At 42.5% G+C, this 12,378-nt stretch overlaps 1 pseudogene; it reads right to left on the bottom strand.

The window, feature by feature from the left end:
* Nucleotides 1–355: 355 nt before the first annotated feature.
* Nucleotides 356–9,879, bottom strand: LOC130706988 (cathepsin E-like; annotated as a pseudogene).
* Nucleotides 9,880–12,378: the final 2,499 nt, after the last annotated feature.

The raw sequence follows: 12,378 nt of genomic DNA, 5'->3' as shown, positions 1-12,378 counted from the left end.
GACACATTGATCTGGGTCTTCTAGCCTCCAGAACTGTGAGACAATAAATATCTGTTGTCTTAAGCCACTAAATTTGTGGTACTTGGTTATGGCAGCCCTAGGAAATGAATACAGCATCCTTTAACAATTCCCAGGGTACAGTGAAGCTTTGGCCAAACCTCTTGGCCCATCCCTGAGAGGTGGTGACCTAGTATCAGACATGGGACATGGGACACGGTCCTGGATTTCAGAGGTAATAACCACTGATGTGAAGGTCACAAAGAGCCAAGGTCAGTTGTGGAAAACCCAAAGCAGCTATTAGGGTTAAGGAGGTTTACACAGGCAGCAGGAGTTTAGTCCACACTGACTGAAAGCATCACTTCTGCCTTGAGGGACCAGAGTGCTCAGAGCAGAACTGGGTTTGGGCAGCCTTGGGGCTGAGCATGATTTCACTTCCTACAGATGTGATTGGAGCATCACTTTCATACTCCAGCCTCCGCCACTCAGGCTCCTGGACCCTCAGGCTCCAGGCCAGCACATCAGGGTTGCTGCCCATGCAGAAATCACCCTGGAGGAGAAAGTCTGCAGGGATGCCCTCTAAAGGTTGGCGCCCCGCCCTCACAGAGCTTGTGTTGTTAACCGTTCCACTATGCTGCTTTTGACTTAATTGCTTAAATATTGCTCTGAAAGCAATAATTTAGTTTTAAAAAAAATGTATATATATATATATATATATATATATATATATATATATATATATATATACATATATATATATAGGCAAAAAAAGAGTAAAAACAAAGCAAAAAAAAGTGTGTGCATGTGTGTAGCTGTGAACTTCTTGGATCCTGATGCTTAGAGAGAAAGGACGCTAACATTATGCGCCAAGCGCTTCCATCCAGATAAGCTCAACTCTTCCCAAGAGCTCTGCAGGGAGAATATCCCAGAGACACAAAGTAATTAGCCAAGGATGGCAGATTGATGAGGGGTTGAGCACAGATGTGGATACAGGCTTAGGGTTAGGGTTAAGCCTGGTGTGTTTTCCACGACCCCTGCTGCCAGAAGTGACAGCTAGGGCCTCCCCCAGTTGTCTTGCAGGTCTTGGGGTGTCTCTCTTAGCACCTGGCACAAAACAAATATTTATTAAGAGAGGGTTTGATAAATAAATTGACACTGTGCTGAATGAGTTAGAAGAATGTACTGTTGGGAAATCTACTGTTAAATGAGAAAAGAAAAAGGTTTCCTTACCAATAGCCATCTCTGTTTACATATGCAAGGAAAAAAGTCTGCATAAGGTAACTTCAAATTGATAGTAATGCTTATCTCTGAGGAGGAGGCCCATGGGGGACTTTCGCATATTTTAGAATAAGAAAAACGCTGAAGATATTTCCATTTTGAAAAAAGAAAAATTGAAAGGAAGGAAAAGAAAGACAAGTTGTTTCTAGTGGCAAAGGATGGTCCTTAGACCCAGATTCCCCATATCAGCTCCCTTAGGATGGGCCCTGGTTCCCAAAAGTGAAAAGCGTTCGTTCAGAGCCTCTCTCTCCCTCTCTCTTTCTCTCCAACCACACCCCTCCCATGTACTATGAAATATTTTCATTTACAACAAACACATGAACACACTGCAAGGAACCAGAACTGTGGGAAAATGGGCCCAGAACATCTCTTTGTATTGAGGTCAAGTCAAAAGTTCACAGGAGCTAAATTGAAGGGGCGCCCACTGGCTAAAGGTGGGGTGATCTGAGCGTTAAAAAATGGCAGTTAAGTTGAAACATACTCTTAATTCTGAAAACTGGTAAATAAAGGGAAAAAAGCAGGTAATCTTGCCTTTCTTGTATGAGCTGCACCTCATAGTGGACAATACTTAATGAAAGGGTTGTTTTTTGTTTTTTTAATTATTTATTGATTTTTGGCTGCTTTGGTTCTTTGTTGCTATGCGCGGAGTTTCTCTAGTTGCAGCAAGTGGGGGCTACTCTTTGTTGCAGTGCGCGGGCTTCTCATTGCGGTGACTTCTCTTGTTTCAGAGCTCGGGCTCTAGGCACGTGGGCTTCAGTAGTTATGGCGCACGGACTCAGTAGTTGTGCCTTGTGGGCTCTAGAGCGCAGGCTCAGTAGTTATGGCGCATGGGCTTAGTTGCTCCACGGCACGTGGGATCTTCCTGGACCAGGGCTCGAACCCGTGTCCCCTGCACTGGCAGGCGGATTCTTAACCACTGCGCCACCAGGGAAGCCCGAAAGGGTTGTTTTTTATAGAAGAGTTCCAGCTAACAAATACAGGAGGAAAAATAGAATTAGAAAAAGCCCTGTTTTCAGCCCCTAGTGATAGTGTGGATCTAAGCGAGGATCATCAGTGGCTGCTGAAACCTTTAGGTCAAACACTGAAGGGAACGTTATCGTGGGTGGATGAGGCTGACAACTCGGGAACCCACCCATCAGTCCTAACGTTACAAATTGAGAGGCGCCCGGCATTATCTGCCCCCGATGGGATACAGTAGAGGTACCCAGCACCATTTATGAAGTGTTCTTTCCACGAAATAAGGCCTCTAGATCTAACTATCGTTTTATAGGAACAATGAACTCAGACAACCATGTTACATGACAGCTCTGGATTTCAACCAGTGAAATTCAGAATGTGAAACTATGGATGAAAAGAGACATTTCAAACAAATGTACTCTGTGAACCTTGAATCCTGACACAAACAAGTCAACTGTAAAAATGACCAAACATTTATGAGGCAATAGGAAACATCTGAACACTGACAGCACATTTAAGAATACTGGTTTCCCACACAAGGAACTGTATTCAATATTCTGTGATAAATCATAATGGAAAAGAATATATATAAGTATAACTGAATCACTTTGTTGTACAGCAGAAATTAACACAACATTGTAAATCAACTATGCTTGAATAAAATTAATCAAAAAAAAAAAAGAATACTGGTTTCCCTTGTTATCTGAAAGTAGAAGTTTCCTATGAAACTATGCTAATGGACACATCTTGTTAATGGACACACAAATTAAATCAAGATAAAGCTCAGATGCTCACAGATACAGTTCAAAGCTATGGAGGCTTGATGCCCAGATGCTGAGTGTAGTTCCCATGAAGGAGCTTGGTGGTGCGACTCTCACTGCTTGGGTATGCCCTGCCTCTATAAAAGCTTGCTGCAAAACAAACACTGACTGTTTTTTTCGATTTCCGCCTTTTTTTCATAAGTGCAAAAATCCTCTTTGGATTCCTTTAGTTTAGGGAAAACAGGTACTAATGTAGGTCTTTCATAAAAGCAAAATGGTATAAAGTGAACTTTTGGAAAGCAGGGGATACCTGTATTAGAAGGGTTTATGGATAAATATTTGATGTGATGATTTATGATGTGATGCTAAGAATTTTACTTCAAAATAATCCAGGTATGTGGGGCTGGAGAGAGGAGTAGCTGGTGATACAGATAAAACAGGCCCTGCCATGTGTGGATGGGTTGTGGAAACTGAGTGGGGCTGCACAGGGATTTATTGTACTATAATTTCTGCTTGTGCACATGTTTGGAAATTTCCATAATAAAATATTAGCAAAAAGCGATAAAAAGTATGGGCATACAACTTAATTCTTGCATTATGATGTTGGTGGATTTGGTGTGTATGTGGGTGTATGAAGTATGTGTGTGAGTGTGTATGTGTGTGTTCTCATGATCTGTTTCATTCTAATTTGGGTTGCAGCTCTGGAAAAACTGCATTCTGTTGAAAATAACTTTGACAGCTGTGGAGAATGTCCCAACCTAATAGGCCCAGGTGAATTTCCAGGGAGGCTGGCACGGACACAAGGCCCCTGCTTAGGGGACTGCTGGGGCCAGCCCCACATGGTTATTCCCATGGTCAAAGGCAGTAAAACTGTTTAATGATACATTGCTTAGGGTCTGGAAGGACCAAGCTGGAGGTTGGATGTCAGAACCTTGAAAGCCACTGATTAAGAACTTCATTCCATCCATGAATTTCTGGAATTGGAAAGAAGAATATAAATGACGTATAGGGAAAGAAGGAAGTAGTGCTGTCTACAGGCTGTACTGTGCAGGAGTGGTAGCTATACCAAATGGCCTTGGACAGCCACTTCACAATTTTGGTTGGTTGGTTCTTTCTTCCGTTTCATATACCTATACATGTTTACTCAAAAAAGTGTTTGCACAATTTCATATACATAGGTCTTGGCTTCTAAGTTCTACAATTTTGATAATTGTTCATCTGTTATACACCTCCACTCCTTACCACCAACTTAACGATTGGGAAAACTGAAACCTTGTTGCATGGCTGGAACAGCAAAAGGTTTGGCATTAGAAGATCTTGGCTTAAATTCTGGTTTCTTTAGTTTCTAGCAAAGCTCACCTTAATTTTTTAAGGGAGAGTAATTGCTCTGTAAGTGGCTAGCCACTGCTACTCTCTTGCTAAGTTCTGGGAAGAATCATTTGAGTGGCTCCTTCAAGTTATAAGGCAAGTAGGTATCCATTGATCCGTGAGAGAAGTATAACCTCTCCCAACCTTATTTGGTTTGGTAAAGACTTGGGGTCTAACAGGCAGGAGTTGTCTTTCCAACGACCACTTGAAATTTGAGGTTGCTGATGAGGGTTTGGGAAAATGCACTGAGAGCTTCGAGTCTTCTTGAGAGGAAGGGGATAAAAATGCAAAGTTATGACAGCATCCTCGATGGATTAAGGTGGCTTTGATTGAAAACTGCTAGCATAAAAGGACAATAGCACCATAATGGGTACAGGGAAGGGTGTGCGGGTGAGCAGGGACTCACGTCGGGTGAAGGGGAGAGGGTGTGAGGTGTTGGAGTGGGGACAGGTGTATAGACTAATGAAATTAGCACAGTTGAAATGTGTAGCTTGTCCTCAGCATCGTGTTCACAGTGGCAGCTCTAGAATTCCTTTGTTGGAGGAGCTTAGGAGACTTGACATGAAGCTTGTGTTTTAAAGCAAAACATTTGTTTTCACTTGCATTGTCTGTTTATATTTGGTGGCTTTGGGAAGGGGTGAATGGAGATCAAGTTATGGGGGTAGGTAAAGCCCTCTGTCTACGCCTTAGTGCTTCCATCCTGGTGCAGTCACCCTGATGCTGCAGGTGACTCTTGGGCAAAGTTGGTGTGTTAAAGTGTGTCGCCAAAGAAACGCGATATTGAAAATTCAGGATCATAGATTTCCAAAACACCTGGAAGTTCCCTTTCTACCTCACTCTCCAAACTTACCAATCGCCTGCAACAAGACATTTTCTTGTTTGAGGACAATGTTAACTTGAATGTTAGAAGAGATATAACCTTATTTCGTATCCCCCTACCTCTAGCAGCTCATATCTTGAAACATTTAACTCTCTGAGTATCCTCATCTATAAAATGGGCTAATAATATCCCAGTCTGACTTGGTGGTTGAAGAGATTAAGCTTTGTCAGTTGAAAAGTCCTACCTGACAATGTCAGAAAACCTCATGAAATGGCTTGTCCAAGGTTTGCTGCTGCTTCATGGCAGAACAGGAAGTTAGAACCAGCCCAGCGGTGTTTCCGCCATCGGCAGTACCACCCCTCCCAGAGCGAATGCTTTCAGAGCTGGATAAGATGGGAGGGAGGCAAGGGGTAAAGGCACCCTGAGTACAGGCGACTGTTTGGAAAGGAGAAGTGGCAGGCATGTGAGGATGGCCCTGTGACTTGCAGAATAAGGAAACAGTTCTCACCAGCAGGGTGTAGGCAGTTGGTTGGAGGGTGTGGGGGACCCCATTGATGGTGAAGGTGACATCCAGCAAGACACCGATGTTGACACACTCCACAGTGTACGAAAACACAGCACAGAGGATCCATTCAGAGGCCTCCCAATTCCCCATCCATGGGCTCTGCCCCAGGGATCTGTGCAGCTGCTTGCTCCTGCTTGAGGGGCCTGTGATGAGGGAGGCCCCTGGGTCCACAATGGCCTGCAGCCTTCGGAGAAGAACATCATGGTGCCTCCCACCTGGATTCTGAGGACAAAGGAAGCATCGTCAGCTACTCCTACCTGCCCCTTCCCCTTTCTCCCCCTAAGCTTCCCTGGCACCCCAGCAGCTCTCACTCTCTGCTGGGTTCTCTAATCTGCTGATGCACGTTAGTAATTTCCATTTTGGTCTCTCTCACCACATGAGTGTTTCTCAATTTTTTTTTTTTTTTGACTGAGATGCATAGCAGGAAATACATTTACTTCTTGACCCAGTACACACACACACATGCACACACACACGCAGGAAATAAAAATTTCATGAAACTGTACTTAACCTTAATATGTGAAGTGCACTCTGATTTTTTCTATTTTAGCCCATTTCATTAAAAAATGTAGGTCACGATCCCCTAAAATGATGTCATGACCCATAAATGGGTAAATCCTTGCAGTTTGAAAAACCCTCAGTAGACAGTAAACATTGGAGCCTTTATGGCTTTTGTATCTCTGTGCCTAGCACATGCCTGTCCCCTTGCAGGAACTTATCTTCAGCTGAATTGAAACTTGAATTACATTTCTTTGAATTCCTGCACTGTCTAGTACAGTGCTAGGTATGTGGCACTTTCCCTGATTGCTCCATGCCTCTGTGTGTGTGTAGACTCAATCAATGCCACCCACTCCATGAAACCCTTGAGGAGTTCTTCAGATAGAAGTGGTCTTGCCCTTTCTGCTGGGCCACTTTGGTGGTCCATCTCATGGAGTACTGACCACCTTCTACTCTACATGGCAGTAGTTTGTGTATAGGTGTCATCTTCTGCAATGATTTGTGAAGGCAAAATCTGAGTCCAATTCGCTTTTGCACCCCTGTGTCACTCAGCCCTTGCCTTACATGTTAATTCATGTTGAATGAGTAGTTGGCCGAGTGTTAGTATTTACTGTCTGTTGAATTGGAGATACACCACATGTACAAGAAAGGAAGCTGAGAGTTGGTACCGTGTGCCTGCTGCCCCGTCCTGCCCTCTGCTCAGCACCTCCATATTCTAGCCTCATGCAGCCAGCTCCCAGCACCCTCTCTCAGTGACCAGCAGTTTCATTCAGGTCAATTTAGTTAATCCAATTTCACTTGAGCCTGTTAGGAGTTCTTCCCTCATTCTGTAAATACTCTGTGGAGGATACTTACGTGTCCACTGCAATCTGCCAGTAGCCTTGTTTGGTGACTAGGACTCAATCTATGTTCCCAGAGAGATGGGAGTGGTCATAGCCTCTGAAAATCAGCTCGCTACCTGCACCACCTCCTGTGTCACTACATGGAAAGTAAGGCAGATTTTCAAGGAAGGGCCACTGGAAAACCTTAGGGGCGAGTCTCAGCCAGGCCCCTGCTTCTTGGTCTGGTCACTCACACCAAGTACCTAGATAGGCAGAAATATCTGCCTGTGCTTTGAGACCAGGGCCTCTGACTGCTGCAAGTTGATTAGTCTGAGCCTCTTGGGCAAACAATAGGAACAACTCTGCTCAATGATTTGTGACTATCCTCCTGCTTCTTGGGTAGAAGGGGTAGGGAGGTGAGAAATGGGGAGCACAGACCCGGTCAAGCAGAGCTCATGCAGCACCAAGGCCAGGACCATCGGGGGCGTGCAGTCACCATGAGACTTGAGGCGTCCCCAAAGACGCCTTTGCCCCGAGTACCTTCTCCACCATTGTGGTGGTGCCTGGAAGTTCCACAGTATTCACTCTTTCATATTAGGCAAAGACACTAATTGAACACGAAGTGACTTACTGGAGCTTGAAGATTTATTAATATTGTGTTGATTTCTCAGAATATGTTCTGCCACCTAGCAGGATCCTGCAGAAATAGGACCTAAAACTGATTTGTTTTCAGGAGGAAAAGGATCAGAGAAAGACAAAAATTGGGGCCTTGTATGCAGGGCAGTAAAGGGGAAGGGAAGTAGATATCTGTAGGAATCCAAGGAAAACAGTTTTCAAGGCACGAGGTGGGAGGAACTGATGTTTGTTGATGGCCTTTATGCAAGGCGCTGTGCTAGGAATTTTCCCTGCCTCATCTTATTAATTCTCACGTCAACCTAGTGTCCATTTGAGAAAAATGAGACTCAGGGAGATGAAGCAATGCAAGAGGGGAGATTTCCTTTTTTTTAAATTAATTAATTTATTTTTGACTGCGTTGGGTCTTTGTTGCTGCACGCAGGCTTTCTTTAGTTGCGGCGAGCAGGGGCTACTCTTTGTTGTGGTGCACGGGCTTTTCATTGCGGTAGCTTCTCTTTGTTGCGGAACATGGGCTCTAGGCACGCGGGCTTCAGTAGTTGCGGCACGTGGGCTCAGTAGTTGTGGCTCCCGTGCTCTAGAGCGCAGACTCAGTAGTGGTGGCGCACGGGCTTAGTTGCTCTGCGGCATGTGGGATCTTCCTGGACCAGGGCTCGAACCCATGTCCCCTGCATTGGCAGGCAGATTCTTAACCACTGAGCCCCCAGGGATGTCCCAGGAGGGGGGGATTTAAATCCAGGTCAGTCTGACTGCAAAGTCTTTGCTGTTTTCCACCACAATTCACATCTTTCCAGGCCGAAAGGGAGTAGGAAGCTCTGAAAGGAAGAAGCGAGGTGTCCAGACACCTGCCCTCTTGCTCACAGTTCTGTCCAGGCCTGGTCTCCACTGCAATCAGGCTGGAGAGGAAGCCATTTGATGGAGGAGATTCAAGGCTCTCCATGTGAGAGAGGAGAGCGAGAGAAATGGGCTTCTGCTGAAACAGGGTAAGCTCAGGCCAAGTTTCCTTGGGAAGGAGTCAGAGAGGTAAGAAATCTCCTCCCTGACCCTCCCAGGACCCCAGGTAAACGTGCCCGAGGGCTGGTGAGTCTCATGACCTTTTCCAACCACAACATGCAATTTAAAAAATTGTATAAATTGGCAAAGAACACATAAAATTGACCCTCTTAGCCATTTTTAAGTGTACAGTTCAGTAGTGTTAAGTATATTCACATGGTTATGCAACCAATCCCCAGAACCTTTTCATCCTATAAAATTGAAACTCTATAGCCATTCAATAACTTCCTGCTTGTTCCTTCCCCAGCCCCTGGCAGCCACCATTCTACTTTCTGTCTCTATGAATTCCACTACTGTTAGAATTTTCTTCCTCTTTCAGGCTGAATAATTTTCTGTTGTATGTATATACTACATTTTGTTATTCCATCCATTAATGTGTAATTATCTTATTGTCAGCTAACATTTGAATTTTTTTTCCTGCCTCCTCCCACTAGAATTAAGCTTTTTGAGGGCAGGGACTGTCTCTCTTGTTCCGTTGTGTTCCCAGTGCCTAGTAACATGGTGAGCACATAATAGGGGCTTGATAAATATTTATTCACTGCATAAATGAATGTCCAATCCCAGAGATTCTTTAATTACTCCAGTGTGGTACAGTTTACAAAGTCCTTTTTTCAACGACTTTGAGGCAAACCGCATTTTCTCAATATTCAGAGAGGGTAAGTGTTTTGCCCCAAATCACACAGCTAATACAAGACCAAGCAAGAGCTCCAACCCAGGTGTAGTGACTGGTAAGTCTAGACATGTTGTCTCCCTATAGTCATAACCTTAACCTGGTGGGTCTGACGGGCCTTACCTGCTCGTGTACACAGAAAACACGGGTAGATCCACCAGCTTCCGGGCCATTGTGTCGAACACCAGGGTCACCCTTTCAGCAGCCAAGCAGGGGTATCCCAGGCCCAGAATGCCATCAGACTCTGCATTCATAAAGGACTGGTCAGTCTCTGTGACACTCTCTTCAAATTGCTGACCGACCTCAGTCAGTCCTTCTACCTAATTGTGGAGCCTGAAGGAAAATCACACAGATCTTTGGCAAACAGGCTCAGATTCTTGAAGTCTTCCTCTGTCCTAAAGCTAATTCTTCCCCTACTCAATTTTCCTTGGTTAAATGGATACGACAATTTTTGCCATGTTCCCATCCACTTAATTTTTTCTATATAAACATTTTTTATGGAAGTGTAATACAGAAATCACAAGTGTACAGTGTTTTCACAGACTGTACACATCCATGTAATCAAGCTCGTAAATCAAGAAACAAGACATTACAACCCCATCGCCAGAAACCCCTTCAACTACCCTGCCAGTCATTGAGACTTTCCTCAAGAGTAACCAATCTCAAAAAAAAAAAAAAAAAAAAAAAAAACCAGCAAGGTAACCCATCTCTTGGCTTCTAACAGCTTATACTGTCTTTGCCTATTTTTGAATTTTATATGAATGGAATCATATGGTATGAATTCTTTTTTATCTGGCTTTTGTCACTCAACATGATGTTATTGCATGCTGTTGTAGAATTTTCATTGTCTCTAGTATTCCATGTTATGAATATATCATCATTATTTATCCATTCTACCACTGATGGATATTTGGGGTGTCTCCTGTATTTGACTATTGCTAATAGTGTTGCTTGTACTTGTCTTTTGGTGAACATGTGTACATATTACTGTTGGATATATGCGTAGGAGTAAAACTGCTAGATAATAGGGCTTGCAAGTGTTTTGCTTGAGTAAATACTGACAGTTTTCCAAAGTGATTGTATCAATTAACATTTCCAATACCAATGTTTTGAAAGGTCCAGTTGTTCCATATCCTCACCAATACGGGCTATTGCCTATCTTTTCCACTTTAGTCTTCTAGTGAATATGCAGTGGGCTACATTGAGGTTGTAATTTGTATTTCCAGATGACTAATAAAATTGGACATTTGGATATCCTCTTTTGTGAAGTGGGTTATCTAAAATTTTCTTATCGATTAGTAGGAGTTCTTTATTTATTCTGGAATAAAGTCCTTTGTTGGATATATGTACTACAAATATCTTCTCCCAGATTGTGGTTGATGTTTTTACTCTCTTAATGGTGCTTTTTGATGAGCAGAAGATACGAATTTCAATGCAGTCAAATTGATCAGTTTTCCCCCTTATAATTAGTAGTTTTTGGGTTTTTTTTAAATTAATTAATTCATTTATTTATGGCTGAGTTGGGTCTTCGTTTCTGTGTGAGGGCTTTCTCTAGTTGTGGCAAGCGGGGGCCACTCTTCATCGTGGTGCGCAGGCCTCTCACTATCGCGGCCCCTCTTGTTGCGGAGCACAGGCTCCAGACGCGCAGGCTCAGTAGTTGTGGCTCACGGGCCCATTTGCTCCGTGGCATGTGGGATCCTCCCAGACCAGGGCTCGAACCCATGTCCCCTGCATTGGCAGGCAGATTCTCAACCACTGTGCCATCAGGGAAGCCCATAATTAGTAGTTTTTAAAAACTTGTTACAAAAATGTTTGCCTACCTTAAGGTCATGAAGACATCTTCCTATTTTTTTTCTAAGAGCCTTATTGTTTTGCTTTTCACATTTATATATATCTACAATCTATTGGAAGTTTGATAATGTGTGAGTTAAGATCCATTTTTCCTTTATTAGAAGTCAGATTTATTGAGATATGATTTATACACAATAATTCACCCTTTTAAGTGTACAGTTCAGTGATTTTTGATACACAAATAGTTTCTGTTTGCTAATATTTTGTTTACAACTTTTGTGTCTACATTCATGAGAAAGAGACTGGTCTGTAATTTTCATTTCTTGTAATGTCCTTTTCAAGTTTGTTATTAAATTTATGCTGGCCTCATAAAATGAGTTAAGAAATGTCTCTTCTTTATCAATTATCTGGAAGAGTTTGTCTAAGATTGGTGCTATTTCTTCTTTAAATGTTTGAGGGAATTTACCAATGAGGCTACCTGGACCTGGAGTTTTCTTTGTGGAAAGGTTTTTAAGAATAGAGTCAAAGTTTAAATAGATACTGGAGTATCCATTCAATGTTAAATAGATATTGGAGTATTCATTCAGTGTTAAATAGATATTGGAGTATTCATTCAATGTTTAAATAGATATTGGAGTATTATATTTTCTAATTTTTTTCTTGTGTCAGTTTTGACATGCTCTATTTCTCAAGGCATTTGCCAATTTTAAAAAATTGTCAAATTTATCAAAATAAAATTATTCTTGATATCCTCTTTTTATCATTTTAATGTATGTAGCGTCTTTAGTAACGTGTTACTTTTTACTTCTAATATTGTTAAGTGTATTTTTTTTCTTTTTCTTGAACAGTTTTGCTAGAGGTTTACCAGTTTGATCAATCTTTGTAAAGAGTTCATTCCTGGCTTTGTTGATTTTCTCTATTGTGTGACTTTTCTATTGTATGAATGTTCCACTCTTCTAGTTATTATTTCCTTCCTTCTACTTTCTTTGGGTTTGATTTGCTCTTCTTTGTGGTTCTCTTGTTTTTTTATTTGTTTGTTACTTGAAATAGTTGCTGAGACCGTTGATTTTCAGCTTTTCTAATACTCACATTTCAGGCTGTAATTGTTTCTTGAAGGACTGCATTAGGTGCATCCACAAATATTGACATGTCATATCTTCATTATC

This window comes from Balaenoptera acutorostrata, unplaced genomic scaffold, assembly GCF_949987535.1.
Source record: "Balaenoptera acutorostrata unplaced genomic scaffold, mBalAcu1.1 scaffold_711, whole genome shotgun sequence".
NCBI lineage: Eukaryota > Metazoa > Chordata > Mammalia > Artiodactyla > Balaenopteridae > Balaenoptera > Balaenoptera acutorostrata.
This window is presented reverse-complemented; position numbering and strand designations above follow the sequence as displayed.